Raw genomic sequence first — 27,937 nt, forward strand, 5'->3', positions numbered from 1 at the left:
CTTACTTTGGAGGAGGGATATCTCCTTACCGCTGCCCTTCCTGACCTTCAATGCAGGATAGCTCCTCTAGGCCGTCCTGTGCCTGCGCAGCCACCACTCCTCGAGTTGCTCCTCCTGGCCACTGGCCCTCGCCTTGGCCATGGGTGGATCCTCCCAGCTGCCTCCCCTGGCCTCGGGCTCAGGGTGGCTCCTCAGGGTCGCAGCCCCTGGCCTCGGGCACGGGGTGTCTCCTCCTGGCTGCCACTGGCCTCGGACACGGGGTAGCTCTTCCCAGCCGCCGCCCCTGACCTCGGGCGTGGGGTGTCTCCTCCCAGCCGCCACTGACCTTGGACGAAGGGTAGCTCCTCTCGGCTGCCACCCCTGACCTTGGACGCAGGGTAGCTCCTCTTGGCCATTCCTGCACTGTCACAGCCTGGCACTCTAGCCACTGCCCCTGACCTCGGATGTGGGGTGGCATCCGCTTAGTGCGCCGGCTTGCAGCCGCCTGCGCTTATAGTCACAGACTAGTATTTTTTAAAAGTCTCTTCAGATTTTCTGTGCAAGGGAATAAGTCACCTGAAAAACAAGGCAGTTTCATTTTTACTTCTCAATGTGCATATCTTTTACCTACTTTTCTGGTCTTATTGCATTAGCTAGGCCTTCTGGTGCAATATTAAAAAGCAGTAATGAGGGGAATCAAGATAGTGGAGGAGTGAGTGGGTGTGAAGTGCATCTCTCCCCATGGCTACATCAGAAATACATCTACGGACACAACAGTCTTCGCAGAACACAGGCTGATTACTAGCAGGAGTCCTTGACCTCTGGAAAGGAATATATGGATCCATGCATGACTGAATAGGATGAAAGAAAGGAGAAGGAGGAGGAGAGCAAGTAGGACTGGAGGGTAAGGGAGCGGCAGCAAGGGAGAGACTCCCACATCCAGGGAAATCAGTTTGGACAGAAGGGAAGCATTTGAGGCTGTCAAAGGAGTGTGAGACAGCTGATCTGTCAGTCTGAATAGAGTGAGAACCACACAATCAGTGCTGTGAACTTACATACCTCAGACTGAGATGAGTGTCCACTGTTGCCCATTAGAGCTGGGATCTGGACTGTGGGGGTTGGGGAGCAATTCTGGGGAAAGGATTACTGTTGACTTCAGAGAGACAGCTGAGGGGATGAGAGGGAGGAAATATACAACAAGGAATGCCTTTGGGAAAAACAAAAACAAAAACAAAAACGAGTGGCCATGGAAGCAGGGCACCACTTCTAAGTCGCATGCAGGGGTGCAGTGACCACTGTAGCCCCTCTCTCACCACCTGTCACTGCTGGCAGCTGTGAGATAGAGGAGGACCAGCCAGGGAGGCCATTTGAGCGCCAGCCGTTAGAGTCTAGAAAAACCTCCTAATAGAGCCATATCTTTTTCACGTGTGGCCACTGACTTCCCTGTGCACCAGGCACTGTTGGAATTCCTGTGAATTCCAAACAACTGCACCACGTTCACACCCTGTCCTCACTGAGGCAGACAAATATTATCCAGGGAAGCCTTGGGAACAGACTCCTGTGATGGCCCGCATGCAGAGGTGAGGATAAGAACAACAATTCAGTTCCAGGGGTAGAGTGACTAAGGAAGAGGATCAAAAATCTTTCCATCAGTTACACAAGTTTCAGAATAAATCAACACTATCAGTTAGGGAGACTCTGTCAATGGGATATATAAAAGGACATGAGTGTTCACACTTAAGGAAACACTAGTTCTGGCCACTGTTGACATTGAAAGCAAGCACACAGGGGAGTCTAAGCTGTCCCCACACAGGTACAGGGACCAGACCTGTTCAGCAGCAGAGGGCCTCTTAGGGAGGCAGAGGTGGGCTGTGGCTCATAACAGGGTCAAGGACACTGACAACTAAGATCTTAGAAAAACATTTATCATTATTTCTATGCTTTGATTTGTTCTCTTGTTGGTTCTGTTTTCTGCTCTGTTCTTGTGGATATTTATTATTGTTATTTCTATGTAGGATTTTCAGATCTTTGAAATTACACTTTTAGTTTCATTTATATATCCCTACTGCAGTAATCCAAGTCTATGCCCCGACCAGTAACAATGAAGAAGCTTAAGTTGAATGGTTTTATGAGACTTATAAGACCTTTTAAAATAACACCCCAAGATGTCCTTTTCATTATAGGGGACTGGATGCAAAAGTAGGAAGTCAAGAAAACCTAGATTAAAAGAAAAATTTGGCCTTGGAGTACAGAATGAAGCAAGACAAAGGCTAATAGAGTTTTGCCAAGAGAATGGATGGATCATAGCAAACACAGTCTTCCAGTAACACAAAAGAAGGCTCTACACATATATATCACCAGATGGTCACACTGAAATTGGATTGATTATATTCTTTGAAGCCAAAGGTAGAGAAGCTCTATACAGTCAGCAAAAATAAGACCGGGAGCTGACTGTGGCTCAGATCATGAATTCCTACTTGCCAAGTTCAGACATAAATTGAAGAAAGTAGGGAAAACCAGTAGACCATTCAGGTATGACCTAAATAAAATCCCTCATGATTGTACAGTGGAAGTGAGAAATAATAGATTTAAGGGATTATATCTGATAGACAGAGTGCCTTATGAACTATGGATGGAGGTTCCTGACAAGGTACAGGAGTCAGGGATCAAGAACATCCTCATGGAAAAGAAAGGCAAAAAAGCAAAATGGCTGTCTGAGGAGGCCTTACAAATAGCTGTGAAAAGAAGAGAAGTGAAAAACAAAGGAGAAAAGGGAAAGATATATGCATCTGAATGCAGAGTTCCAAGGAATAGCAAGGAGAGATAAGAAAGCCTTCCTCAGCGATCAATGCAAAGAAATAGAGGAAAACAACAGAATGGGAAAGACTAGAGGTCTCTTCAAGAAAATTAGAGATACCAAGGGAACATTTCATGCAAAGATGGGCTCAATAAAGGACAGAAACGGTATGGACCTAACAGAAGCAGAAGATATTAAGAAGAGGTAGCACGAATACACAGAAGAACTGTACAAAACAGATCTTCACAACCCAGATAATCACGATGGTGTGTTCACTCACCTAGAGCCAGACATCCTGGATTGTGAAGTCAAGCAGGCCTTAGGAAGCATTACTATAAACAAGTAGCAGAGGTGATGGAATTTGAGTTGAGCTATTTCAAATCCTAAAAGATGATGCTGAGAAAGTGAAACACTCAATATGCCAGCAAATTTGGAAAATGCAGCAGTGGCCACAGGTCTAGAAAAAGTCAGTTTTCATTCCAATCCCAAAGAAAGGCAATTCTAATGAATGCTCAAACTACTGCACAATTAAACTCATCTCACATCCTAGTAAAGGAATGCTCAAAATTCTCCAAGCCAGGCTTCAACAATATATGAACGGTGAACTTCCAGATATTCAAGCTGGTTTAGAAAAGGCAGAGGAATCAGATATCAAATTGCCAACATTCATTGGATCATCAAAAAACTAAGAGAGTTCCTGAAAAACATCTATTTCTGCTTTACTGACTATGCCATAGCCTTTGACTGTGTGGATCACAATAAACTGTGGAAAAATCTGAAATAGATGGAAATGCCACACCACCTGACCTGCCTGTTGAGAAACCTGCATGCAGGTCAGAAAGCAACAGTTAGAACTGGATATGGAAAAACAGACTGGTTCCAAATAGGGAAAGGAGTATGTCAAGCCTGTATATTGTAACCCTGCTTATTTGACTTATATGCAGAGTATGTCATCAGAAACATTGGGCTGGAGGAAACAAAAGCTGGAATCAAGATTGCCGGGAGAAATATCAATAATCTCAGATGACACCACCCTTATGGCAGAAAGTGAAGAAAACTAAAGAGAGATAAAAATGAAAGAAGGGAGTGAAAAAATTGGCTTAAAGCTCAACATTCAGAAAACTAAGATCATGGCATCTGGTCCCATCACTTCAAGGCAAATAGATGGGGAAACGGTGGAAACAATGAGAGACTTTATTTCTGGGGGGCTCCCAAATCACTGCAGATGGTGAATGGAGCCATAAAATTAAAAGATGCTTGCTCCTTGAAAGAAAAGGTATGACCAATCTAAACAGCATACTGAAAAACAGAGACATTACTTTGCCAACAAATGTCCATCTATTCAAGGCTGTGGTTTTTCCAGTAGTCATGTATGGATGTGAGAGTTGGGCTGTAAAGAAGAATTGATGCTTTTGAACTACAGTATTGGAGAAGAGTTTTGAGTCCCTTGGATTGCAAGGAGATCCAAGCAGTCCATCCTAAAGGAAATCAGTCTTGAATATTCATTGGAAGGACTGATGCTGAAGCTGAATATTTTGGTCGTCTGATACAAAATACTGATTCATTTGAAAAGACACTGATGCTGGGAAAGATTAAAGGTGGGAGGAGAAGGGGATTAAAGAGGATGTGGTGGATGGCATCACCAACTCAAAAGACATGAGTTTGAGTAAACTCCAGGAATTGGTGATGGACAGGGAGGCCTGGCATACTGCAGTCCATGGGCTTTCAAAGAGTTGGACATGACTGAGCAACTGAACTGACTGACTGACTGACTAATTTGGCTTACTGCTGACATGTGTTTTTTTGTTCTTTTGTTATTGTTGTGTTCACAAATGGTGTTGTTGTTGTTTTTCAGTTGCTAAGTTGTGTTTGACTCTTTGGGATCCCAGGGATTGCTGCACATCAGGCTTCCCTGTCCTTTACCATCTCCCAGAATTTTCTCAAACTCATGTCCATTGAGTAGGTGATACCCTCCAAACATCTCATCCTCTGTCATCCCCTTCTCTTGCCCTCAGTCTTTCCCTGGACCAGGGTCTTTTCTAGCGAGTTGACTCTTTGCATCAAGTGGCCAAAGTATTGGTGCTTCAGCTTCAGCATCAGTCTTGCTAATAAATATTCAGAGTTGATTTCCTTTAAGATGGACTGGTTTGATATCCTCATTGTTCAAAGGACTCTCAAGAGTCTTCTCAAACACCACAGTTCAAAAGCATCAATTTTTTGGTGCTCTGCCTTCTTTATTGTCCAACTCTTACATCTGAACATGGTTACTGGAAAAACCATAGCTTTGACTATATGAGTCTTTGTCGGAAAAATGATGTATCTACTTTTTAGTAGTTTTGTCATAGCTTTTCTTCCAAGGAGCAACTGTCTTTTAATTTCATGGCTGCAGTCACCATCTGCAGTGTTTTGGGGCACTAGAAAGAATATCTGCCCTGTTTCCATTTTTTCCCCCATCTTTTTGCCATGAAGTGATGGGACTGGATGCCATGATCTTAGTTTTTTGAATGTTCAGTTTTAAGCCAGGTTTTTCACTCTCTTCTTTCACTTTCATCAAGAGACTCTTTAGTTCATTTTCACTTGCTCTCATTAGGGTGGTTTTAGCTCTATATCTGAGGTTGTTAATATTTCTCCAGGCAATCTTAATTCCAGCTTGTGATTCATCCAGTTAGGCATTTTGCATGATGTATACTGCATATAAGTTAAATAAGCAAGATCTTAATATAGCACAAGCTGGAATCAAGATTGCTGAGAGAAATATCAATAACCTCAAATATGCAAATAACACTACTCTATGGCAGAAAGTGAAGAGAAACTAAAGAGCCTCTTGATGAAAGTGAAAGAAGAGAGTGAAAAGCTGGCTTAAAGCTCAACATTCAGAAAATGAAGATCATGGCATCCGGTCCCATCACTTCATGGGAAATAGATGGGGAAACAGTGAAAGACTTTGTGTTTTGGGGCTCAAAAATCACTGCAGATGATGATTGCAGCCATGAAATTAAAAAATGCTTACTCCTTGGATGGAAAGTTATGACCAACCTAGACAGCATGTTAAAAAGCAGAGACATTATTTTGCCAACAAAGGTCCATCTAGTCAAGGCTATGGTTTTTCCAGTAGTCATGTATGGATGTGAGTTCAGTTCAGTTCAGTCTCTAAGTTGTGTCTGACTCTTTGAGACCCCATGAACCACAGCACACCAGGCCTCCCTGTCCATCAACAACTCCCAGGGTCCACCAAAACCCATGTCCATCGAGTCGGTGATGCCATCCAACCATCTCATCCTCTGTCATCCCCTTCTCCTTCTGACCTCAATCTTTCCCATCATCAAGGTCTTTTCAAATGAGTTTCAGCTTCAACATCAGTCCTTCTAATGAACACCCAGGACTGATCTCCTTTAGGAAGGACTGGATGAATCTCCTTGCAGTCTAAGGACTCTCAAGAGTCTTCTGCAACACCACAGTTGAAAAGCATCAGTTCTTTGGTGCTCAGCTTTCTTTATAGTCCAACTCTCACATCCATACATGACTATTCATAGCCTTGAGTAGATGGACATTTGTTGACAATGCTTTTTAATATGCTGTTTAGGTTGGTCATAACTTTCCTTCCAAGGAGTAAGTGTCTTTTAATTTCATGGTTGCAATCACCAGCTGCAGTGATTTTGGAGCCCAGAAAAATAAAGTCAGCCACTGTTTCCACTGCTTCCCTATCTATTTGTCATCAAGTGATGGGAACAGATGCCATGATCTTAGTTTCCTGGATGTTGAGATTTAAGCCAACTTTTCCACTCTTCTCTTTCACTTTCATCAAGAAGATCTTTGATTCTTCTTCACTTTCTGCCATAAGGGTGGTGTCATCTGCATATCTGAAGTTATTGATATTTCTCCTGGCAATCTTGATTTCAGCTTGTGCTTCATCAAGCCCAGCGTTCTCATGATGCATATAAGTTATATAAGCAGGGTGACAATATACAGCCTAACGTACTCCTTTTCCTACTTGGAATCAGTCTGCTGTTCCACGTCCAGTTCTAACTGTTGTTTTCTGACCTGCATACAGGTTTCTCAAGAGGCAGGTCAGGTGGTGTGGTATTCCCATCTCTTTCAGAATTTTCCACAGTTTATTGTAATTCGCATAGTCAAAGGCTTTGGCATAGTCAATAAAGTAATGCCTTTTCTAAAACCAACTTGACCATCTGGGATGTGAGAGTTGGACTATAAAGAAAGTTGAGCGCAGAATTGATGCTCTTGAACTGTGGTGTTGGAGAATACTCCTGAGAGTACCTTGGACTGCAAGGAAAGCCAACCAATGCATCCTAAAGGAGATCAGTCCTGAGTGTTCATTGGAAGGACTGACATTGAAGCTGAAACTCCAATACTTTGGCCACTTGATGCAAAGACCTGACTCGTTTGAAAAGACCCTGATGCTGGGAAAGATTGAAGGCAGGAGGAGAAGGGGACGACAGAGGATGAGATAGTTTGATGGAATCACCGACTCAATGGATATGAGTTTGGGTAGGCTCCGGGAGTTGGTGATGGACATGGAGGCCTGGTGTGCTGCAGTTCATGGTGTCTCAAAGAGTCGGACATGACTGAGCAACTGAACTGAACTGAACTGATAGCTGATTTACATTGTTGTACAACAGAAATGTAGAGCACTGTAAAGCAATTATCCTCCTATTAAATTATTTTTTAATTTTTATTTTTACTTTACAATACTGTATTGGTTTTGTAGTGATGAGAGAGGACATCTTTACCTGATCTTAATATCAGTGAAGAAGTTTCTAGTTCACTATTACACATGATGTTAGATGTAGGGTTTTTTTTATTTTTATTTTTTGTTGATGTAGGTTTTCTTGTGAATTTTTTTTAAAATCAAACTGAAGAATCTTCCCTCCATTATTAGCTTGCTGAGAATTTTATCGTCACTTGGTGTTGGATTTTGTAAAAGTGCCTTTTTCTGCATCTGTTAATATGATCATAAGACTTTTCTTCTTTATCCTGTTGATGTGAAAGAATATATTAATTTATTTTTGAATGCTGAACCATACTTGCATACCAAGGATAAATTGTGCTTGGTCATGGTATGTAATTCTTTTTCTCTTTGTTGGTTTTGTCTTACTAGTATTTTATTGAACAATTTTGCATTTATAGTGTTGGTCTGTAGTTTGTTTTTTTTTTTTTTTCTCATAATGTCTTTGTCTGCTTGTGGTATTCGGGTGATGTTTTCCTCATAGAATAAGTATAGAAAGTATTATTTTTGCTTCTCTCTTCTGGAAGAGATTGTAGAAACTTGCTATATGATTCTTAAATGTCTGCTAGAACTCACCAATGAAGACTTATGACTCCTTCCTCTTCTGGTATTTAAATCTGTTTTCTCTTCCTGAAATGCATGTCTTCATCTATTATATCTAGAAAACCATGACTTCACCTTAGAAGTTTTCTCTGGGAGAAATTTACCATATTTCTCTTTCTCTCCTCAAAGCACTTTGGTCTGTTTTACCTTTTTTACCACCTTTCACTTTGCCTCCCTTTCTTTTTATGAGGCTGCGTGCTGTATGAGGTACAATATCCAACACCTCCTTTTCTCTGCCACTTCACCAGAAGGAAGTCCAGATAATATTTTAGTCCCATTTTATAGATGAGAAAAATAAAGCATCAAAGATTTAGAAACTTTCCCCAAATTCCCATAGTTGGTATGTCAAAGAGTTAAGATTCTACTTTGAGCAATCTGACTCAACTACAAAAATAGTACAGCTTCTGTTTTTCAGTTTATTAACATGCTATTCAATATGCCAGTTTCATTTTATCTTGTTTTAATTCCATTGTCTAGATTAGTATTTGTGGTATATATTTGAATGACCATTCTGAGTCAGTGACAAACTTTGCTAATTTTTTCCTCCTTGCTCTCAAATATATTATGTTTTTGTCTATTTAAGTGTTTTTGAACCATTTGATAGTCTTATTGTTGTTGTTTCATTGCTAAGTTGTGTCTGACTCTTTTGCAACCCTATGGGCTGTTGCCCACCAGGCTCCTCTCTCCATGGGATTTCCCAGGCAAGAATACTGGAATGGGTTGCCATTTCCTTCTTCACGGCATCTTCCTGACTCGGGACTCAAACCCAGGTCTACTGGTTGGCAGACAGATTCTTTACTGCTGAGCCACCAGGGAAAGTCTTAGCTACACTGAACTAATGATGCAGATAAAATGTATGGGCCATGACATTGCCTTTCCACTAATATCCTAAAGCATGTCATCTGTTCTATATCCCATTTATCAGTCATGGTCCAGTCAGAAAAAGAACCCCTTTAGGCATTTCATACAGAGGGAATTTATTAAAAGAAGTGGTTAGATGTGAAAGAGGAAAAGAATCAAATAGGGAATAGTGAGGTAATCCAGAGACCAGAAACAGCACTAAGACATTTCTGTCCCTTGGGCTGGAAAGACAGTAGGATGAAGTTTATTCCCAGAATCCAGAGGGCATTTAATAAGAATCATTTTAGTAAGAGTTAGACCATGATGGGGGGCTGGTAAAGGAATTGGGACCACAGAAGGAGATTCTAGTGGTGTCTTGAGTCAAAGGGGAAGAAGCATCCTTCTGCTATTGATGACAAGAGAGGGAAAAAAATATCCTGGCTTTCTCCCATCTCCTCTTGGATATTATACCAGTTCCTCACTTGGCCAAAAATTTGCAGGTGCCAGTTGCCAAAGAAGCTTAAAAAATGGAGTACCTTCTAATCCAGAGGAAACTGGGGAAGGACAGGTAATGTATTTGAGAACAAATGGGAAAATAACTGACACACTGACCATCTTTGTAATCCCCTATGAAAGAAAGGAATTAATTTAGTATCTTTCAGTGAGCACCATCTAAAAATTATCTCTTAAGTATGTCATGTGATACAATCAGCTTGAAATAATTTTTCACTTTTAAAGTGAAATGTTCAAAATCATATGGACACAGTCCAGTGACTATTTTGACATGATATGGACATAGTCATACTCATTAAGTTTTACTAATTATTTAGGGGTTATAATTCCACATGGCAGGCAAAATTTAATCATTTATGGCCTAACATATATGTTCATATACTCCTTTCCAGACCTCTTCTCATTCAAGTTGCCTGAAATTGCAATATTACAGGTTTACTTACTCTGTTCTTCAGTGGTTTCCAATTGACATGTGGTCTTATGATCCCTGTGGGGAAAGAAAAGATCTACAACTATGTCTACATAACATAAATTTATCTTGTTGAAGAGGAAGAACAAAATCCACTAAACTGTTTATGGTGAGTCATTTAGAACAGCACTGTGTTTTGGACACAAATCATGCAAGATATAGAGCTCTATGGAAGACAAACTTTAGTAAAATAAATTCAAAATTTTACATTTTATCCCCCTCCAGTAAAGTCACAATGATTAACAAGGAGTTGATGACAAAAAAATGCTTAACCTAGCATTCTAAAACTAGTGTTTTAAAAGAATCAGGCTGCCACCATCATCCAGTTAGAGATAACAGGTATACAAATTAGGGCTGCGATCACAGCACAGATATGATACATGAAAGTGACAAGTGGACATTACTTGATAAGTATTGAGTTAAAATTGGACTAAGAGTGTTATTCAGTTTTAAGAAGTCATAAGGAGCCAGTATTTTCCAATGTTCAAAAGAATAGTTGTGTCAATAAACAGGGGTGTATAAAGATATTTGTTGAATCACCGTTTATAGTAGTGAAATTCTGAAAACAAAGATGCTTATCTCTGATAATTGCTACATAATATATATTTAATATTATATTGCATGTATTAACATAGAATATATGAATGTATATTTAAATACAGATATATGCATGTGTATACATATATGCTTTTAAGATTACATCCCTATTAACAAAAAATGAGGATAGACTTGGAATGAGTATAGACAGGTGGTAGATGGGGAAAGATGATAAAGATCGGCTGTGGAAATATGATGTGCTTCTCTTTATGAATCAGGCCTGTCAGGATGCACATTATTTTTACTAAAATTTCTTTGGTCACATCCAACTGCAAGGAGTCTGGAAAAGGAAATCCAAGCACAGGCCCAGGAGGGAGAGGGGAATACATATGTTGGTAAGCATTGGCAGTCTCTTCTTCAAAGAATTATCATTAATAGCTGCCTTCCATTGGCGTGGAGTTAAAGACAGGAAAAATAAATAATTATAAAAGACACTGAAGTCAAGCTGACATATTGAGTAAGGAGATGGAAAATTATAATGTGTTTAACTTCTAGAATAACCAGGGGTGCTAGAAAGATACCTTAAAGAAGATACTAAATAAGCAGTGGGGAATGCAAATAGGTCCTGGAAGAGAAGTAGGAACTAGAGTAAAATTTCTATCAATTCATTTGCCTGGAATAAAACACATGCAAACCGAAAAATCTGCTATGGGTAAAAACAATATATTCATTGTGTTATATAAAAGGAAGTGGGAGATGAAAGTCAAGGGAAAAGGGCGAACTGGGCAAAGAAGTCAGTTGTGTCCAACTCTTTGTGACCTCATGGATTGAGGCCTGCCAGTATCTTCTGTCCATGGAATTCTCCAGGCAAGAATACTGGTGTGGGTTGTCATTCCCTCCTCCAAGAGATTTTCCCCATCCAGGTATCGAACCCAGGTCCTCTGCATTGCAGGCAGATTCTTTATCATCTGAATCACCAGAGAAGTAGGAAGAGAACCAGAGTATCACAGTGCCATGGTTGCTGAGCTTGGTAAACTCAGTTTTTGAGAAACAGTGGTTGCAAAAGGTGATGTGTTATTATAAAAATTTGGGAATGAGAGCTAGCTGAAGAACTCATCTTAGCAGGTAAGAAGAAAATCTTAAGAAAAATTAGAATAGTTTCCTGATGATGCAGTTAGTTTTCTCTTGAATCAGCACTTCTCTCTTCAAGCTTCTTTTCCCCTGCTTTAACATCACTGAGTGACTGACTCTCTTTCTATGTGTAGCTCACATTTATACCTCCCAAAATGTCATGGTTTTCATAGACTGGAACCTGGGGACTGGAGTTGACGAGAAGAAGAATGCTGGGGACCCAAGTCTTGAGTGCAACAAGGGAACTTTATTTGCAGAAATGCATGCTTATCAATCTTCAATAAAATGATTACTCGGCCATTAAAAAGAATGAAATTCCATCAGTTGCCACAAAATGGATAGTCCTAAAAGGTCACTGAAGGGAGTCACTGAAGGGAGTCACTGAAGGGAATCAATGAGGGGAATCCACACAGGTGTTCTTTCCCATGATCTCAGTCCTGAGAAATGCATGCAGCTCTGCTCATTCCTGTTTTCCACGAACTGATAAGGAACAGAGTCCTTGAGAAATGACACACAAAGGAAGAAAACAATATACTAGATCCCTTAAAGTTGAACATCCCCTGACACTAAGATAGGAATTGATTGATGGGGGTAGCTGTTATTTGATACAGAGGCTCTTGTGACAGAAGGTCTAGGAATGGGCTTCCTCAAGAGCTGTTGGCAGAACTTCTGGTATGAACGTGGTAGGTTAGCTCAGAATCTACTCTTCTGCCTCAGGGAATATAATAGAACAAAGATGTACACATGCACACAAACAACTTTCCTTTTCAGTGACACCAGGAGGCGCACAGAATATGGGAACCCCAAGCATTGTGTAATGGTGGCCAGAAGTCTCTGAGAAGCAGAGCTATCTGGGAAGTGATGTTGATAGAGCTGGGTTGAAAGAGCTCGAGTACTCAGGATGCTGAGTGGCAGCAGACTTCAGGAAGAACTTGCAATTCAGTCTCTTAGGAGAGAAACTAAACCTGAAAATAAGGTGTTGAAACTTAAGCTAATGCTGCTATGAGAAGATCTAAGCTCAAACAGGGCTAATGTCAGGTCATAGTAAACCTGCCAAGGGCAGGTGAAGAACAACAGGGAAGAAAGTATCACAGAAGAGACTATTAGATTTCAGATTATAGTGATTCCATGCAAATAGTGTTGGAAGAACTCAAGAGATAGAATAGAAGATATTGTTTCTTCCAAAATAGTTTTGGAAGAACTCACGAGATTCAGTTGATCCTCGAACAACATGGGTTTCAACGACAGGGATACACTTATACACTGATTTCTTTTGATAACTATGTACTGCAGTACTGAATGGTCTGTAGTTGGATAAATCTATGGATGTGGAATCTCAGGTTTGGAGGGCTGACTGTAAAGTAAAGCTCAGTCAGTCAGGTCCAACTTTGTGACCCCATGGACTGCAGCATGCCAGGCTTCCCAGTCCATCACCACCTCCCAGAATTTGCTCAAATTCATATCCATTGAGTCAGTGATGCCATCCAAACATCTCATCCTCTCTTGTCCCCTTCTCCTCCTGCATTCAATCTTTTCCAGCATCGGTCTTTTCCAGTGAGTCAGTTCTTCATATCAGGTGGCAAAATATTGGAGTTTCAGCCTCAGCATCAGTATTTCCAATGAATATTCAGGACTGATTTCCTTTAGGATGGACTGGTTGGATCTCCTTGCAGTCCAAGGGACCCTCAAGAGTCTTCTCCAACACCGCAGTTCAAAAGCATCAGTTCTTTGGTGCTCAGCTTTCTTTAAAGTCCAACTCTTACATTCATACATGATTACTAGAAAAACCATAGCTTTGTCTGCAAAGTAATGTTTCTGCATTTTAATATGCTGTCTAGGTTGTTCATAGCTTTTCTTCCAAGAAGTAAGCCTCTTTTAATTTGTTGGCTGCAGTCACCATGTGCAGTGATCTTGGAGCCGAAGGAAACTAAGTCTCTCACTGTTTCCATTGTTTCCCTGTCTCTTTGCCCTGAAGTGATGGGACCAGATGCCATGATTTTAATTTTCTAAGTGTTGAGTTTTAAGCCAGCTTTTTCACTCTCCTCTTTCACTTTCATCAAGAGGCTCTTTAGTTTCTCTTCACTTTCTGTCATAAGGGTGGTATCATCTGCACATCTGAGGTAATTGATATTGCTTCTGACAATCTTGACTCCAGCTTGTGCTTCATCCAGCCCGGCATTTTGCGTGATGTACTCTGCATATAAGTTAAACAAGCAGGATGACAACATACAGCCTTGAAATGGTGGTATGGACCTAACAGAAGCAGAAGATATTAAGAAGAGGTGGCAAGAATACACAGAAGAACTGTACAATAAAAGAGTTTCATGACCCAGATAACCATGTTGTTGTGATCAATCGCCCAGAGCCAGACATCCTAAAATGTGAAGTCAAGTTGGCTTTAGGAAGCATCACTACAAACAAAGCTAGTGGAGGTGATGGAATTCCAGTTGAGCTATTATAAATCCTGGAAGGTGATGCTGTGAAAATGCTGTACTCAATATGCCAACAAGTTTGGAAAACTTAGCAGTGGCTACAGAACAGGAAAAGGTCAGTTTTCATTCCAATTCCAAAGAAGGGCAATGCCAAAAATGTTGAAACTACCACACAATTGCATTCATCTCTCACACTAGCAAAGTAATGCTCAAAATTCTCCAAGCCAGGCTTTAGCAGTACATGAACCATGAACTTCCAGATGTTCAAGCTGGATTTAGAAAAGGCAGAGGAATCAGAGGTCAAATTGCCAACATCTGCTAGATCATGGAAAAAGCAAGAGAGTTCCAGAAAAACATCTGTTTCTGCTTTATTGACTATGCCAAAGCCTTTGAATGTGTGGATCACAATACACTGTGAAAAATTCTGAAAGAGATGGGAATACCAGGCCACCTGACATGCCTCCTGAGAAATCTGTATGCAGGTCAAGAGGCAACGGTTAGAACCAGACATGGAACAATGGATTGATTCCAAATTGAGAAAGGAGCATGTCAAGGCTATATATTGACTGTAAAGTTTCCTACAGATTTTCCACTACATGGAGGTCAGTGCCTTCCCCCAACTCACCCCATATAATTAAAGGATCAACTGTAATTTTTTTGTGAGTTTTTCTTAAGGTACCTACTTATCACCCTGAAACATTAAATGACTGGAAAAGAAAATGGTAAAAGACAGGTGGTAACCCTGAATATATATAAAATTAGAATTACGGGGAAAAAAGAAAAATCAATTTTGGAATAGGGAGATGAGAGGTATAATAAGCTTGTTGATTGCTTCATTTTTATTCCAACTAGATCAGCTGCACATGTATTGGTTACAATTATTGTTCCAGGAAGACAAAATAACTTAATGTGGAAAACAAATGGGCATTCTGAAGCAAGGTGATTCACAACTGTCTTTCTCAGACTGATATTCTGGGGATGTACAGTTTTTTTTTGCAGGCAAAGTGGCTTCCTCACCTTAATTGGACTTGTGTTAACTTGTGCTTGTCCCTTAAGAGATGACTGAGGGTAAATGGAACTGCATGTGACCCATGGTCTTAGGAAGATGTGTCCCAAAGACTGGCCTCACAAGGGTTGCTTGGGCTTGCACTCTACTTGAGACTGAAATCTTGGGCATTTACAACCCTGAAGACTGTGCTTTCCTTATTCGCACTCAGGTGAGATTTGATTGACTTGAGTAGAATTATCTGTGAGGCTGATAAATATTTGTCCTTTTTCTTTCTCTCTCATCCCTGCTGAGACAATTCTCCTCAATCATCCCCTGAGTCTCTTGCCTTTTGGAACCCTTGCTGAGCACAGCTTCATGGAGATTTGATGACGGGGTTGAGTGAGAGCTGCTTGAAAAGCCTGTCTGTCTATAACCCTGAGGAAACCTTTGTCCTGTTTTACTATTTGCTGATGATTTTTTATGAGCTTATTTTAATTAAACCTTATAGTGAATGCTGAATAGGCTGTACAGAAGTCCCTGTGGAAAATAAAAGGAAGAAGAAAAATGGTGAGTCTATTTCTTTTCCAAAAGCCCCTAAATAAACTAGGGAACATAGTCAAATCAGTCTGACTTTATTTCCATGAAGTGAATTCCTCCATCTGCATGCTTGACTCAGTTGACTGCCTAGTAATGATCACATGCAGGAGGATGGAAGAATTAGCTGACCTATTTCCACTGCATGAATGATAGGAAGAGAGGAGGTCTGGCTCATTGTTCAGATTGGCTGGAATTTGTGTTCAGACATGAGTGATGGGAACTTTGTCATCAGTGTGATTTACATAATGAAGAAAATTTACCTTGCCCACAAATGTCCCTTCTGTGTGTCATGAAACTCCAACACTGTCTCTACATTCTTGGATCCTGAAGATTTATGTATAAATATGTGATATACAAATGCAAAATACAAATTCCCTATGGTAGAAATAATACATAATAATCGCTATGATACAGTCAAAACATAGCTCAAATTCATGTGTGAAAATAGCCTTCTTATAGCTTACCAGGGGCCTAGTACACAGGGTGGAAGGAGGAAGATTTTCCTGGGCAAAAGGGAGGAGGGAGAGTGCAGAGGGCATGAAGGCCCCCTGAATAGGCACTAACATAATATGAATGGGAACCTTGGAAGAGGGGCTAGGAAAGAGTCCTTAAAGGGGAGCTTGGGTCCAGGAATTAGGTTATTTTCTAATTCTACATAGGGAGGATCTGCTGCTGCTAGAAGTGGAAATTTCACATACATTGCACTGGCCTCCTTTCTTAATGTTTTGCTGAAAAGCCTCTTTTATTTGGGCTAAGAGGTGAAAATAAGGAGGACAAAAGGGCAAAGAAGGGCCAGTTATTTAGGGCAGTCAGAGGGAGAACATAGGAGGCATTTTGGTTAAAATTAGACAGAAAGAAGCAGCAGTTAAAAGTCAATCTGTAGGAAATTAGACCATAGGGATGGTTTCAAAGCTCCAGTTTTGCCTCTGTGAGTGACATCTTTTTGATCCTTCTTGAGCAAAAAGGAGAACAGTAAGTTTTCTCCCAGGGATGGGCAGGAATCAGGAGTGGATTTGTAGTGTGTGATGCAATTTCATGTTCAAGATAAAGCCCTGTGCCTTGGCCAAGCCAAGTGATGGATAGGGATAGGAAAGAACTGCCTTTAGATCTGTAGAAATGTGCTTCCAGTGTTGTTGTTGTTGTTGTTGTTTTTCTATCGGGAATTAACTGGGATTCAGTTCTTTGCTTGGAAGGATCACTGTGTGCTGAATATTTTGTTTAGGGGACTTACCTGCTGAGTCAGTATTTTGGAACCCCAGGTCAAGGGTTTTGAGGGATAGGGCCGAGTGGAAGCAAAGTCCCACAAATGCAGCCCTTGAGGATGAAAATACCACCAAACATGTGACAATGAGCACCTGAGGACAGGAACTGTGCCTTGTGAGTTGCTGTAGTGGGGTCCCTTGGGAAGTAGGCTCTGAGATGGAGATCAGCATGCAGGGTGTTTCTCAATGGGTGCTTTTGCGATCAACAGCTGTGGAAGGGAAGGGAAAGAAACAGGAAGGGGTAGAGGGAGAAGTTGAGTGAGCCCCACAGGGAATTCTGGAGCTGGCATGGCCCTTTGGTTGACATGAGCTGGAAGAAATTAAGAAGTTATTGGGTTTAGTCTGTCTGAGTAAAGAGGTGTGATCTTGGATAAGGCAGGTTTCTCCTGCCAATGAAGCCTTCAGAGAGGGACAGTAGCTCAAAGTTGTCTTCCAGGAATACTTTCAGGAGCTGAGGAAGTGAGTCCTTAAAATCTGACATCCTCAGCCTTAACACAATACATTGTAGACAGTTAAGGCTAACACATATTTTTTGACCAGATGGTCAACTGATTTTCTAAGAAGTAATAGGAACATCACTTCTGCAAGGATCCCATCTCTGTTAGTGCTCTGACATCCCTCTGCACTTATCCTTGACAGGATGGAACAGGTTAAAGAGGATTTAGAGAAAACCCCTGCCCAGACATTGTTCAAATTAATGTACATAGAACCAGTTACATTCTTCCAAGATGAGAGTCAAGTGGCTCTCAGTGGGGTGTTTTTGCCCTCTGAAGGACATTTAGCAATATCAGGAGACATTTTTTATAATCATGAATGGAGAGGGCAGTACTACTGGCATCGGTGGGTTGATGTCAAGGATGTTGCTAAACATCCTGCAGTACACAAGGCAGTGCCCATAGCAAAGAACCATCCAGCCAGAATGACAGCAGTGCTGAAATTGAGAAACCGTGTCTTGGGCCATAGAGTTAACCATGAGAGTGTGTTGTACTCTCCCTCTCCCCTTGATGTTCATCCCTTCAATCCCAAAGCATGTATTTTGTGGGTACCTCTCCTATCACACTTAGCTTATGTCTCAATTCAAATATTGTTAAAAAACTTGTCTCATTCCCTTAGGAGACTATGAATGCCTGGAAGGTATGAATAGTCTTATTTACTCTAAATCTCTTGTAACACCTAGCACATGGTAGGAATTAAGTTGTACCGAAAATACATTGGAAGAGCACTGATTTCTCAGGATGATATCTCTGTGCCAGACCATACTGGTGCTCCTCTCATCATCTCAAATACTCACTACAAGGTGTTAAGAGTTTGGATCCTTTGTAAAGTCATCAGGTGAGTCATCAGGACAAAAGACAGTTTATATTTCGGGGTAACTCAGGACATAGAAATCCCAATCTGAAGATGATGTGTAGTTGTTCCTTATTCCTCAGGGTCTCAGAGGTGGAGACTGGCCAAAAATGGCTTCTGAAGCTGAGGACGGGAAGAAGCATCCGAGGAAGAGAGGGTGGTCTCTCATTTATGCCTTGTTCCTTTCATCCTCCAGCGCTCTGGGATCACTCATATTCCTTTCTCCTCCTCCTGCACATAACTGAGGGAGATAGATGGTCCTATCTCTTATTTCTCTGGGTCTCTTGGAATCAAGACCATCTTGATTGCATCCATGTAAGCATGTGGACGGGGCCATATTCAAGGCTATGATCTTGACTGAGGAAAGAGGAAGTGTAAGACCCTCTTCCTCTTTTCTCTACCTTTCCTTGTCTGAGAATATATGGCAGAATTACTCATCAACTTTCAAATCTTAATTTACAGATAGGCTGAATCTCAGTCCCCACTGACAATAAGTCTGTGCCCACCCACTCAATACCTATTTTAGTGTCATTTTAATCTGCAAGTTTATTAGACCATGCAATACAATCACATCAATGTATTAAAAGTCCCCAGGATTGAAACTGCTTTATTGTACAGTATGTATTTTTGTTCATGGAGCAATTTATTTTTCCAATTTTTCTAGAAGGAAACTCCAAATATTTCTTGCTTGTGGTGGAGCATTAGTGAGTAAAATTTTTGGTCGCAAGTTTCTCGGTATTTATCCTAAGTGGAATTGTAGAGTTCCTTCCTCTGTAGTCCCTGAAGATCTATTTTCTGGCATTCAGCCCTGAAGAAGTCAGCAGAGGTGATGTTTTGCTCATAGCAATAAAATTCATATCCCCCCATCCTGCAGAAGACTATGTCATTTACATAACACATTCAACCCAGTTGGCACTGTTGTAGCCTATCATTCAATTAGGTATTTAGGCTATGTCCTACTCTAGTCATAATGAAATCATTATGAAAATTAATGGAGAAATGCCTTCTACTTGGGCTGCTGCTGCTGCTAAGTCGCGTCAGTCGTGTCCGACTCTGGGCGACCCCAGAGACAGCAGCCCACCAGGCTCCCCTGTCTCTGGGATTCTCCAGGCAAGAACACTGGAGTGGGTTGCCATTTCCTCTTCAACGCATGAAAGTGAAAAGTGAAAGTGAAGTAGTTCAGTCGTGCCCGACTCCTAGCGACCCCATGGACTGCAGCCCCACCAGGCTCCTCCATCCATGGGATTTGCCAGGCAAGAGTAATGGAGTGGTTCTACTTGGGCAGACATTGGCTTTTAAATTATAACATCTCCATTGTTATTATTAATTGTTTTTGTGTGAAAATATCATGTAATTGGACCAAATTATGAGTCAGTCCTCTGCCAAATTAAATTCTTAAAATCACCATCATTATTGGGTTATGCTAATGTGAAATAGAAGCAATCAAACCTAGCAAACATTCTCTGACTCAATGGACGTGAGTCTGAGTGAACTCTGGGAGTTGGTGATGGACAGGGAGGCCTGGCATGCTGCGATTCATGGGGTCGCAAAGAGTCAGACATGACTGAGCGACTGAACTGAACTGAACTGAACCAGTGGAGAAACAGAGTGATGTTTCCCCAAATGCCTCACTCTCCAAATCACCACTCCTTTATCATCCCCTCGATAAGTGCTTCGGTATGTGCATGCATACATATATATGTGCACACACACACACACACACAAGAAAATCCCTAAAGACAACCTTGCAGTAGGTCAAAGTAATTAAAGCCCTAAATCCATAAGTCTAGTCACATTTTGAAAAAGGATTTGATAATCTCACTTGTAATTAATGATTCCAATTGGTTCACCATGCTGTGAATATTTATTTTGAAATTTGAGATTTGGTTTCATACTTGGGGAAATATACAGAGTTTTTAAGTGATTTTTCTAAGAAAAGTAAACAGGGGGAAATGTTTTATTAATAACAAGAAAAACTACAGGATATTATTTATTTATAACTTAGGAAATTGAGCATGTTTAATATAAAATTTAAGCAAATTTGTATTTCTACAGCCTCCTGAAAACTTATTTTATTGAGATATAATCGACATAAAGCATTTTGTAAATTTTAAGATGTACAATGTAATGAGTTGAGATATATATATATATATAATGTGAAATGTTCACACATTCATTACTCATACAGTTACAGTTATTTTTTGTGTGTGGTGAGAACTGATAAGATCTACTTTCTTAGCAACTTTCAAATATATATTACTGTCAACTGTAGACACAATGCTATACATTACATGTCAGGTGAATTATCTTACAACTGGAAAATTGTCCCCTTTGATCACCTTCACCCACCTCCCATTCCCTTGCCCACTTCCCCTGGCAAACAACAATCAACTCATTTTCTCTATGAGTCAATTTTTATTTTTGTCATTTTACAATAAGATGAGATCATATAGTATGTCTTTGTCAGTCTGCTGAAGCTCTTAATAATAAATTTAAATGAAAGTGAGGCAAAAGTCAACTCTTAAGTTCATAGTTTGTCAGTTATGTGCAAATAAAAGAAGAAGATGATTGCTATTAAAACACCAGCTGGAACACCAGAAAATATACATTTAGGGGATAAGAGTCTCCAAGAAAGTGTAGCAAAAAGAGGATGAAGTTTGAAGTCAAAAAGTCCAGGTTAGAGATTTAATGTTTCTGAGTCTCAGCTGTAAATTCAAATACACCTCCTAGGATCAAGTAGAAATCAAGGAGATGCTATGTATGAATGGATTTTTAGAAACTCAGTACCATAATAGATATTATTTATCATTGACATCTTTGCCTTTTTCAGTACTTGTACAGTTGACCCTTCAACAATTCAGGAATTAGGGGTGCTAACCTCCTTGCTGTTGAAAATGCATATTACACTAGACCTCAAAACAGAAAATATAACAAAATAAATTTATATTTATTTACAACTATGATTCGTGCATTGATGATGGAGAAGCATAATATGATTGCTCTATGCCTAATCAATGCAATTACTTCATGGTAGCTTATCCTGTACACTAATGAATGTTTATAAAATTTTTTATGGCATACAGTATTAAAGTCATAATCCTAATATAGTATTGGAAACTGTTACATTTCTTGAAAAGCCATTTACCTGTGATGATAGTCTGATATACAGTGTTCTACTGTTGCTGTTCAGTCAGTAAGTCGTGTGCAACTCTGTGACCTACTGTACCACAATGTAATTTTTTGAAAGCAAAGTTATAAAACAGTAAGCAAACTAACTACTGCTATTTCTTCATTAAATATAACTCATCTTGTGTTTATGTAAGGATAGGCTATCCATTTCAATATAAGTCTTGCACACAATGTTCTATGTCTTCTTCCTTATAATCTAGAACTAGTTCAGAAGCATGCATCTCCAACAGATGGTCTTCGCTTAATTCTTCTGGTGCAATGTCTATTAGCCCTTGAATATCTCCAAGATTTGTATCTTCAATCCCTACCTTTGCCATATCTACAATCCCCTTTCATGATTTCCTTGATTGCCCCTGTAATAAATCCTGTGAAGTCACAGACGATATCCAGACATGATTTGCTCAAGCAGAAATTTATTGTTTCAGGCTTGATGGCTTTTATGACTTTTTCTGTAACAACAATATTATCTTCAGTGGTGTAATCCTTTTGGGTTTTTATGATGTTGTCTCTAGCGGGGTTCTCTGCTAGAGTGTTGACAATCCTTTCTATTCTGTACCATGTGTAATGAACCTTAAAGGCCTTATTGGCACCTGAATCGAAAGTCTGAATTAGAGACATTGTGTTTTGGGGTCAAGCAGACCACTTTGAAGTCTTCAGTGTTGAGCTCATGGGGTTTTGGGTGACCAGGGGCATTGTCCAATATCAGAATAACTTGAAAGGCAATCCCTTACTGACAAGTTACTTCCTGACTTCAGGGACAAAGCACTGATGGAACCAATCCAGAAAAGCAGTTCTCATTATATTGGCCTTCTTGTTGTACAACCAAAGACTGGCACCTGGTATTTATATTTTCCCTTAAAGGCTTGGGGGTTAACAGGTCTATAGAAAAGGGCATTCCCAATCATAAACCAAACTGCATTTTCACAAAACAGTAGAGTTAGCCTATCTCTTCCTGTCTGAAAAACTGGTACTCACTTCCCTTTCTTACTAATACATGTCCTTTGTGGCACTTTTTTTCTTTTTTTAACCTAGAATAGGGTACATCCATCTGTGTTAAAAATCAGTTCAGGCTTTTATCCCTTCTTCTCAATGATTTTCCTAATAATGCCTGGGAACCCATCCACGGCCTCTTAGTTGGCAGAAGCTGCTACTCTAAGATTAGTCTGTTACCTTGCCATTTTTTAAAGCCAAACCTCTTTCTAAAATTATCATACTATCCTTTTTAAAATTTTTTTTAATTTTATAATCTTTAATTATTACATGCGTTCCCAAACATGAACCCCCCTCCCATCTCCCTCCCCATAACATCTCTCTGGGGCATCCCCATGCACCAGCCCCAAGCATGCTGTATCCTGCATCAGACATAGACTGGCGATTCGATTCTTACATGATAGTATACATGTTAGAATGCCATTCTCCCAATTCATCCCACCCTCTCCCTCTCCCTCTGAGTCCAAAAGTCCATTATACACATCTGTGCCTTTTTTGCTGTCTTGCATACAGGGTCGTCATTGCCATCTTCCTAAATTCCATATATATGTGTTAGTATACTGTATTGGTGTTTTTCTTTCTGGCTTACTTCACTCTGTATGATCGGCTCCAGTTTCATCCATCTCATCAGAACTGATTCAAATGAATTCTTTTTAACGGCTGAGTAATACTCCATTGTGTATATGTACCACAGCTTTCTTATCCATTCATCTGCTGATGGACATCTAGGTGTTTCCATGTCCTGGCTATTATAAACAGTGCTGCGATGAACATTGGGGTACATGTGTCTCTTTCAATTCTGGTTTCCTCGGTGTGTATGCCCAGCAGTGGGATTGCTGGGTCATAAGGTAGTTCTATTTGCAATTTTTTAAGGAATCTCCACACTGTTCTCCATAGTGGCTGTACTAGTTTGCATTCCCACCAACAGTGTAGGAGGGTTCCCTTTCTCTACACCCTCTCCAGCATTTATTGCTTGCAGATTTTTGGATCACAGCCATTCTGACTGGTGTGAAGTGGTACCTCATTGTGGTTTTGATTTGCATTTCTCTAATAAGGAGTGATGTTGAGCATCTTTTCATTTGTTTGTTAGCCATCCGTATGTCTCCTTTGGAGAAATGTCTATTTAGTTCTTTGGCCCATTTTTTGATTGGGTGGTTTATTTTTCTGGAATTGAGCTGTATACGTTGCTTGTATATTTTTGAGATTAGTTGTTTGTCAGTTGCTTCATTTGCTATTTTTTTCTCCCATTCAGAAGGCTGTCTTTTCACCTTGCTTATATTTTCCTTTGTTGTGCAGAAGCTTTTAATTTTAATTAGATCCCATTTGTTTATTTTGCTTTTATTTCCAGAATTCTGGGAGGTGGATCATAGAGGATTCCGCCGTGATTTATGTCTGAGAGTGTTTTGCCTATGTTCTCCTCTAGGAGTTTTATAGTTTCTGGTCTTACATTTAGATCTTTAATCCATTTTGAGTTTATTTTTGTGTGCGGTGTTAGAAAGTGATCTAGTTTCATTCTTTTACAAGTGGTTGACCAGTTTCCCAGCACCACTTGTTAAAGAGATTGTCTTTACTCCATTGTATATTCTTGCCTCCTTTGTCAAAGATAAGGTGTCCATATGTGTGTGGATTTATCTCTGGGCTTTCTATTTTGTTCCATTGATCTATATGTCTGTCTTTGTGCCAGTACCATACTGTTTTGATGACTGTGGCTTTGTAGTAGAGCCTGAAGTCAGGCAAGTTGATTCCTTCAGTTCCATTCTTATTTCTCAAGATTGCTTTGGCAATTCGAGGTTTTTTGTATTTCCATACAAATCTTGAAATGATTTGTTCTAGTTCTGTGAAAAATATGGCTGGTAGCTTGATAGGGATTGCATTGAATTTGTAAATTGCTTTGGGTAGTATACTCATTTTCACTATATTGATTCTTCCGATCCATGAACATGGTATATTTCTCCATCTATTAGTGTCCTCTTTGATTTCTTTCATCAGTGTTTTATAGTTTTCTATATATAGGTCTTTAGTTTCTTTAGGTAGATATATTCCTAAGTATTTTATTCTTTTCGTTGCAATGGTGAATGGAATTATTTCCTTAATTTCTTTTTCTACTTTCTCATTATTCGTGTATAGGAATGCAAGGGATTTCTGTGTGTTGATTTTATATCCTGCAACTTTACTATATTCATTGATTAGCTCTAGTAATTTTCTGGTGGGGTCTTTAGGGTTTTCCATGTAGAGGATCATGTCATCTGCAAACAGTGAGAGTTTTACTTCTTCTTTTCCAATTTGGATTCCTTTTATTTCTTTTTCTGCTCTGATTGCTGTGGCCAAAACTTCCAGAACTATGTTGAATAGTAGTGGTGAAAGTGGGCACCCTTGTCTTGTTCCTGACTTTAGGGGAAATGCTTTCAATTTTTCACCATTGAGGATAATGTTTGCTGTGGGTTTGTCATATATAGCTTTTATTATGTTGAGGTATGTTCCTTCTATTCCTGCTTTCTGGAGAGTTTTTATCATAAACTGACATTGAATTTTGTCAAAGGCCTTCTCTACATCTATTGAGATAATCATATGGTTTTTAATTTTCAATTTGTTAATGTGGTGAATTACATTGATTGATTTGCGGATATTGAAGAATCCTTGCATCCCTGGGATAAAGCCCACTTGGTCATGGTGTATGATCTTTTAAATGTGTTGTTGGATTCTGATTGCTAGAATTTTGTTAAGGATTTTTGCATCTATGTTCATCAGTGATATTGGCCTGTAGTTTTATTTTTTTGTGACATCTTTGTCAGGTTTTGGTATTAGGGTGATGGTGGCCTCATAGAATGAGTTTGGAAGTTTACCTTCCTCTGCAATTTTCTGGAAGAGTTTGAGTAGGATAGGTGTTAGCTCTTCTCAAAATTTTTGGTAGAATTCAGCTGTGAAGCCGTCTGGACCTGGGCTTTAGTTTGCTGGAAGATTTCTGATTACAGTTTCAATTTCCATGCTTGTGATGGGTCTGTTAAGATTTTCTATTTCTTCCTGGTTCAGTTTTGGAAAATTGTACTTTTCTAAGAATTGGTCCATTTCTTCCACGTTGTCCATTTTATTGGCATACAACTGCTGATAGATAGTAGTCTCTTATGATCCTTTGTATTTCTGTGTTGTCTGTTGTGATCTCTCCATTTTCATTTCTAATTTTATTGATTTGATTTTTCTCTCTTTGCTTCTTGATGAGTCTGACTATCCTTTACTGGAGTTAAATTCCAGTGAGAAAGGTGAGCTTTAGTTCCTCATCCTGCTCTTGATTTAAGTTATCATATAATGACTTCATTTTTTTTTCAAATCATATTAGAGTGTGTAGGTATGACTTTCCTATCTATACCAATATTGAACACACATAAAAACTGCATTTTCAATATAAGATAAAAAGATATTTCACAAAAAGTATAAGGGTTTCATGCCTCCTAGCATAGCTGTGGTGCTGGCTTCAGAGATTTCCTTTTCTTTTTTTTACAGTGATTCTTTGGCTGGATTCATTTACCTCAAATTAGTGGACACTTGCAGCTGCAGATCTCAATCTATGGTACATATAAAGTAATTCAACTGTTTCTTGTATTGTCATGACTTCTCTCTGCTTCTCAGAAGCAAATGCAGTATCACTAGCACTCAGTATGGGCTCCATAATGTTACTCAGAGTTTACAGTATCACACTAAACATGATGAAAAATATGCAAGAACCACGAGTGTTCACTTTTCACTGTGATATGCAATTTCCTGGAAAGACAAGCTGATCACATGGAGATGATTAGTGTCACACAACATTTTAAGTGAATACTCAGAACACTTGAGCTCACTGGGATAACAACAGGAGGTGGCTGTGAAATTATTACACTGGTACATTGCATTTACCAACTAATTTTATGCTTATATGTTTAATATTGCCTCTTTACATCTTTCTTGACTATGAATGGCACTGAGTCCAAGTGTGTGGTCATGTTTTGATAAATTTCAACTTTTTATAATAAATTTGTATATATTTATGGTAGTATTGAAGATAAACTATCTACCTATGTTTTATGCACTCATATGTGTTTTATGGTATATCTAACTTTTCCTTAGTATTTTCAATATTTCTGGGCTACATGGTTCATCTGCAAGTCTTTTGCAAATTGTTGCAAATATCCAAAAAAGTTGCCAATATGTTTATTGAAAAACATCTGCATGTAAATGGGCCCACACATTTCAAACCCATGTTATTCAAGGGTCAGATGTAATTAATCTGATTTTTCTTAGAAAAGAGTACCATATTTTAGTTTCTAGAGAATAACAACCACAGTTTTTTCAAAGACAGACGTAATTCTCAAATCTAACTCATTAGGGATATCATCTTTGACAACTCTGATTTTCTTTTCTGAGGTGTTTCCCACAACTTAAATAAAAGGGGCATTTATGAAGTAATTTATCTAGGGCTAAGTGTTTACCTAATTTCTCAATCATCACACATTTCCCTGAAGAAGGGTCCTGTCTCAAGAGTGGGACACAGGGGCAGTCTGTTTGATAAGGGAAATGTGGCAATGGTGGCATAAACCTGCTGGGTCTCAAGGCATTTGGTTACAGGCATCTGAAGTGGCACAGAGTTAGGGAGAGTGGGGACCCTGCCAACTAAGGTGCAGGACAATGTACAAAAAGAAAAGAGCCCTAAGTCTGCTTCATAGTGTCAAAGGCCAGCTCTGCTCATGAAAGATTCATCATTACAAGTCTTCAGTATTTCCCACCAAGAAACACCTAGGTGAATACTGGTTTTATATATTTGGCTCTCTCTAGTGTCTTATATGGGCTTCCCTGGTGGCTCAGACGATAAAGCATCTGCCTGCAATATGGGAGACCCAGGTTTGATCCCTGGGTCAGGAAGATCTCCTGGAGAAGGAAATGGCAACCCACTCCAGTACTCTTGCCTGGAAAATTCCATGGACTGAGTAGCCTGGTAGGCTACAGTCCATGTGGTCACAGAGTCAGACATGATTGAGCAACTTCACTTTCTTTCTTTTAGTGCCTTATATGTAGTTATTCCTTTTATTTTCTTCTTTGTTAAAAAAAAGTGGTTGTAAAATACCAACACTGACTAGACTACAGATGTGTTCTGATTCCTGGTTGCCCTAGGCTTCTGGTCCTGGAGGAGACAGGCTGAGTATTAGGCAGATAACAGATATGCACTAAGTGTGGAGAAGTTTTGTCCTGCCTATTGGGTTGACAGATGTGGGGTAGATGGGAATAATTCTTTGGTGCAAAGTCATAAAAAATGCACCAGTACTAGCCTGGGGGGATCTGATGGAAATGAGTAGCTGTGACTGTTCAAAAGCATGACCCAAGTCAAGTCAAGGCCAGTGGAAGATGCAGGCTACTGATGTATGGTTAGACTCAGAGAGGATTGACTAGATCACAGCAGGAAGATGGCAGTAGGGGATGTTAGGATACGAGGATAGGTCATCATTTGGCAACAGCCTAGGCAGTGGCTTGATAAACAGCCTCTAAATTGG

The sequence above is a fragment of the Ovis aries genome, chromosome 15 (genome assembly GCF_016772045.2).
Source record: "Ovis aries strain OAR_USU_Benz2616 breed Rambouillet chromosome 15, ARS-UI_Ramb_v3.0, whole genome shotgun sequence".
Lineage (NCBI taxonomy): Eukaryota > Metazoa > Chordata > Mammalia > Artiodactyla > Bovidae > Ovis > Ovis aries.